The sequence below is a fragment of the Schistocerca americana genome, unplaced genomic scaffold (assembly GCF_021461395.2).
Source record: "Schistocerca americana isolate TAMUIC-IGC-003095 unplaced genomic scaffold, iqSchAmer2.1 HiC_scaffold_482, whole genome shotgun sequence".
Classification (NCBI taxonomy): domain Eukaryota; kingdom Metazoa; phylum Arthropoda; class Insecta; order Orthoptera; family Acrididae; genus Schistocerca; species Schistocerca americana.
In genome coordinates this window covers 1-5,000 of record NW_025726217.1, presented here as the reverse complement: position 1 = coordinate 5,000, position 5,000 = coordinate 1, and the positions used below count along the sequence as shown (strand labels likewise).

The 5,000-nt window shown below is 52.2% G+C and overlaps 1 non-coding gene across 1 annotated transcript in view; it reads right to left on the bottom strand.

The window, feature by feature from the left end:
* LOC124585148 overlaps positions 1–1,046 on the bottom strand; it is a 1,910-nt gene extending 864 nt beyond the window's left edge. The window contains exon 1 of the ribosomal RNA XR_006974751.1: positions 1–1,046. This exon is cut by the window's left edge and continues 864 nt beyond it. This is a non-coding gene — a ribosomal RNA (small subunit ribosomal RNA).
* Between the last annotated feature and the right edge of the window lie 3,954 nt (positions 1,047–5,000).

Below are 5,000 nucleotides of genomic sequence, written 5' to 3'. Positions count from 1 at the left end.
AAATGCTTTCGCTTCTGTTCGTCTTGCGACGATCCAAGAATTTCACCTCTAACGTCGCAATACGAATGCCCCCGCCTGTCCCTATTAATCATTACCTCGGGTTCCGAAAACCAACAAAATAGAACCGAGGTCCTATTCCATTATTCCATGCACACAGTATTCAGGCGGGCTTGCCTGCTTTAAGCACTCTAATTTGTTCAAAGTAAACGTGCCGGCCCACCGAGACACTCACTCAAGAGCACCCTGGTAGGATTGCAACGGGGTCCGCCTCGGGACGCACGAGCACGCACGAGGCGCGTCGCACGCCTTCAGCTCGCCCCACCGGCAGGACGTCCCACGATACATGCCAGTTAAACACCGACGGGCGGTGAACCAACAGCGTGGGACACAAATCCAACTACGAGCTTTTTAACCGCAACAACTTTAATATACGCTATTGGAGCTGGAATTACCGCGGCTGCTGGCACCAGACTTGCCCTCCAATAGATACTCGTTAAAGGATTTAAAGTGTACTCATTCCGATTACGGGGCCTCGGATGAGTCCCGTATCGTTATTTTTCGTCACTACCTCCCCGTGCCGGGAGTGGGTAATTTGCGCGCCTGCTGCCTTCCTTGGATGTGGTAGCCGTTTCTCAGGCTCCCTCTCCGGAATCGAACCCTGATTCCCCGTTACCCGTTACAACCATGGTAGGCGCAGAACCTACCATCGACAGTTGATAAGGCAGACATTTGAAAGATGCGTCGCCGGTACGAGGACCGTGCGATCAGCCCAAAGTTATTCAGAGTCACCAAGGCAAACGGACCGGACGAGCCGACCGATTGGTTTTGATCTAATAAAAGCGTCCCTTCCATCTCTGGTCGGGACTCTGTTTGCATGTATTAGCTCTAGAATTACCACAGTTATCCAAGTAACGTGGGTACGATCTAAGGAACCATAACTGATTTAATGAGCCATTCGCGGTTTCACCTTAATGCGGCTTGTACTGAGACATGCATGGCTTAATCTTTGAGACAAGCATATGACTACTGGCAGGATCAACCAGGGAGCTGCGTCAACTAGAGCTGAGCAGCCGGCCGCCCGGGAGTGTGTCCCGGGGGCCCGCGCGAACACGCAAGCGTCCGCTCAATTATTCTGCAAACAGGAGGAGGCTGAGCTCCCCTGCACAATACACCTCGAAACCCTCTCAGGTCCCGGCGGCGCGCAGCGCCGTCCTAAGTACTTGGTCGGGTTCGAGAGAGGCGCAATCGCCCGGAGTTTGGCGAGTAGACGCTTTAGGTGCGACCACCCGTGCTCCCAACTGAGCTTGCCGCTGCCGACAGAGGCCCGGGAGCGTGCTGTCGTGGCATTGCCGGCGGGAGACAACACGCGCCACCTACGGTGGCCGGCAGCTCCAACGCCAGCGCCACAGAAGGACAAAAGCCCCACTTGGGTGCCGAAGCGAACTCTCCCAGCACAGCGCACGCGCCAACACGTCCGCACAGCTGCGATACAAACCACCTGCGAGAACCGCAGAGGCGACCGAGCAGCAGACGGCGTCGCGGCGCCGAGCGCCGGGCGGCGGCGCATCCTCAGCGCACACAGTCCTCAATCGGACCAGCACACTGCAGATGTCCACCGCGCTTCGCACCGGGCCCGCGAGGACCTACTTTGGCCGCACGGCGCCGCGTGCAGGGTGCGCCGGCGCGCAGCTGCGCCGCCTGCCGCCTCCGTCGGCCGGCGCGCCTGCCACTGGCCGCCCCCACCAGCCGGCTGTAGCGCGTGCGCCCACGCACCGCGCGGCCAGCACGCCGGGAGGCCCCCCCTCACCGGCCGGGGACGGTCCCACCCAGCCACCGCCGCGTATCGCTTCACACCCACATGCCATTCACGTTCGTGGGCATGGTGGGTATCGCTGAAACAACCGGTTGGTAGCTCAACCGATCGTCGCCATCACTGATTCACCTCTAGCGAGAACAACCGCACCACAACCGTTTACCAGTTGTTCATTTGCGTAACGTCACCAGCAAACGTAGACGTCCATCGCCATTTGCAAATTCAACGATTGTTGCATGCCTGTGTCAGGTGTCACGACACACTATGTCTGCCCACATACACGCAACAACATGTGCACGCTTCGCGAACACGTGGAAGGTGGCCCCCGTACGTATGCGATGTCCATTGCGCGAACGACTGTCAACCGGCCTCTGTCGCATGTCGCAGATGTGGAACGCAGTGCACCATGCTATCACGGTGTGTGAGAAGAGACGACTACGTCTGACAACACGCGCCACTACATCAACAGACGGCTCATGCTGATCGCCATCCACGGCATACCATACTGCAATCCAGCTCTTATAGGGAGACGACACGTAGCTGAGTGCACAATATTTGGACCGTATGGTTCGCCGTTGTTGGCGCAGTCGTGGTACGGTCACACATGTACCACGATGTATCATTCAGTACATGAGGACCAATGTGCAGTACAGTGTGTGATTTGGACGTACAACATCAGCGGACAGTTGACACACGCCGTACCACAACGTAGGCTGTGCTTCGCCATGCAAATGCCAATGAACAACTGCGAAGGGCATTGAGCATGTACGTCCTGCTGCCATCCGCATTACAGTGTATAGCTGCAAGGTGTTTAACATGAAGCGATACTCTGGGGACCAGGCAGTGCGAGTAGCAAACTATATTGCGGGGGTTGCAGTTAGGCAACACCACACTAATTTAACGCGTCGTATGACAATTACAGAGCAGGTTAAGGCCCAACGTGTGTTGGGTTAAGGCCCAACGTGTGTTGGGTTAAGGCCCAACGTGTGTTGGGTTAAGGCCCAACGTGTGTTGGGTTAAGGCCCAACGTGTGTTGGGTTAAGGCCCAACGTGTGTTGGGTTAAGGCCCAACGTGTGTTGGGTTAAGGCCCAACGTGTGTTGGGTTAAGGCCCAACGTGTGTTGGGTTAAGGCCCAACGTGTGTTGGGTTAAGGCCCAACGTGTGTTGGGTTAAGGCCCAACGTGTGTTGGGTTAAGGCCCAACGTGTGTTGGGTTAAGGCCCAACGTGTGTTGGGTTAAGGCCCAACGTGTGTTGGGTTAAGGCCCAACGTGTGTTGGGTTAAGGCCCAACGTGTGTTGGGTTAAGGCCCAACGTGTGTTGGGTTAAGGCCCAACGTGTGTTGGGTTAAGGCCCAACGTGTGTTGGGTTAAGGCCCAACGTGTGTTGGGTTAAGGCCCAACGTGTGTTGGGTTAAGGCCCAACGTGTGTTGGGTTAAGGCCCAACGTGTGTTGGGTTAAGGCCCAACGTGTGTTGGGTTAAGGCCCAACGTGTGTTGGGTTAAGGCGCAACGTGTGTTGGGTTAAGGCGCAACGTGGGTTACGTTAAGGCGCAACGTGGGTTACGTTAAGGCGCAACGTGGGTTACGTTAAGGCGCAACGTGGGTTACGTTAAGGCGCAACGTGGGTTACGTTAAGGCGCAACGTGGGTTACGTTAAGGCGCAACGTGGGTTACGTTAAGGCGCAACGTGGGTTACGTTAAGGCCCAATATAGGTTAGGTTAAGGCCCAATATAGGTTAGGTTAAGGCCCAATATAGGTTAGGTTAAGGCCCAATATAGGTTAGGTTAAGGCCCAATATAGGTTAGGTTAAGGTACAATATAGGTTAGGTTAAGGTACAATATAGGTTAGGTTAAGGTACAATATAGGTTAGGTTAAGGTACAATATGGGTTAGGTTAAGGTACAATATGGGTTAGGTTAAGGCGCAATATGGGTTAGGTTAAGGCGCAATATGGGTTAGGTTAAGGCGCAATATGGGTTAGGTTAAGGCGCAATATGGGTTAGGTTAAGGCGCAATATGGGTTAGGTTAAGGCGCAATATGGGTTAGGTTAAGGCGCAATATGGGTTAGGTTAAGGCGCAATATGGGTTAGGTTAAGGCGCAATATGGGTTAGGTTAAGGTACAATATAGGTTAGGTTAAGGTACAATATAGGTTAGGTTAAGGTACAATATAGGTTAGGTTAAGGTACAATATGGGTTAGGTTAAGGTACAATATAGGTTAGGTTAAGGCACAATATGGGTTAGGTTAAGGCGCAATATGGGTTAGGGTAAGGCGCAATATGGGTTAGGTTAAGGCGCAATATGGGTTAGGTTAAGGCGCAACGTGGGTTACGTTAAGGCGCAACGTGGGTTACGTTAAGGCGCAACGTGGGTTACGTTAAGGCGCAACGTGGGTTACGTTAAGGCGCAACGTGGGTTACGTTAAGGCGCAACGTGGGTTACGTTAAGGCCCAATATAGGTTAGGTTAAGGCCCAATATAGGTTAGGTTAAGGCCCAATATAGGTTAGGTTAAGGCCCAATATAGGTTAGGTTAAGGCCCAATATAGGTTAGGTTAAGGTACAATATAGGTTAGGTTAAGGTACAATATAGGTTAGGTTAAGGTACAATATGGGTTAGGTTAAGGCGCAATATGGGTTAGGTTAAGGCGCAATATGGGTTAGGTTAAGGCGCAATATGGGTTAGGTTAAGGCGCAACGTGGGTTACGTTAAGGCGCAACGTGGGTTACGTTAAGGCGCAACGTGGGTTACGTTAAGGCGCAACGTGGGTTACGTTAAGGCGCAACGTGGGTTACGTTAAGGCCCAATATAGGTTAGGTTAAGGCCCAATATAGGTTAGGTTAAGGCCCAATATAGGTTAGGTTAAGGCCCAATATAGGTTAGGTTAAGGTACAATATGGGTTAGGTTAAGGTACAATATGGGTTAGGTTAAGGTACAATATAGGTTAGGTTAAGGCGCAACGTGGGTTACGTTAAGGCCCAATATAGGTTAGGTTAAGGCCCAATATAGGTTAGGTTAAGGCCCAATATAGGTTAGGTTAAGGCCCAATATAGGTTAGGTTAAGGCCCAATATAGGTTAGGTTAAGGTACAATATAGGTTAGGTTAAGGTACAATATAGGTTAGGTTAAGGTACAATATGGGTTAGGTTAAGGTACAATATGGGTTAGGTTAAGGTACAATATA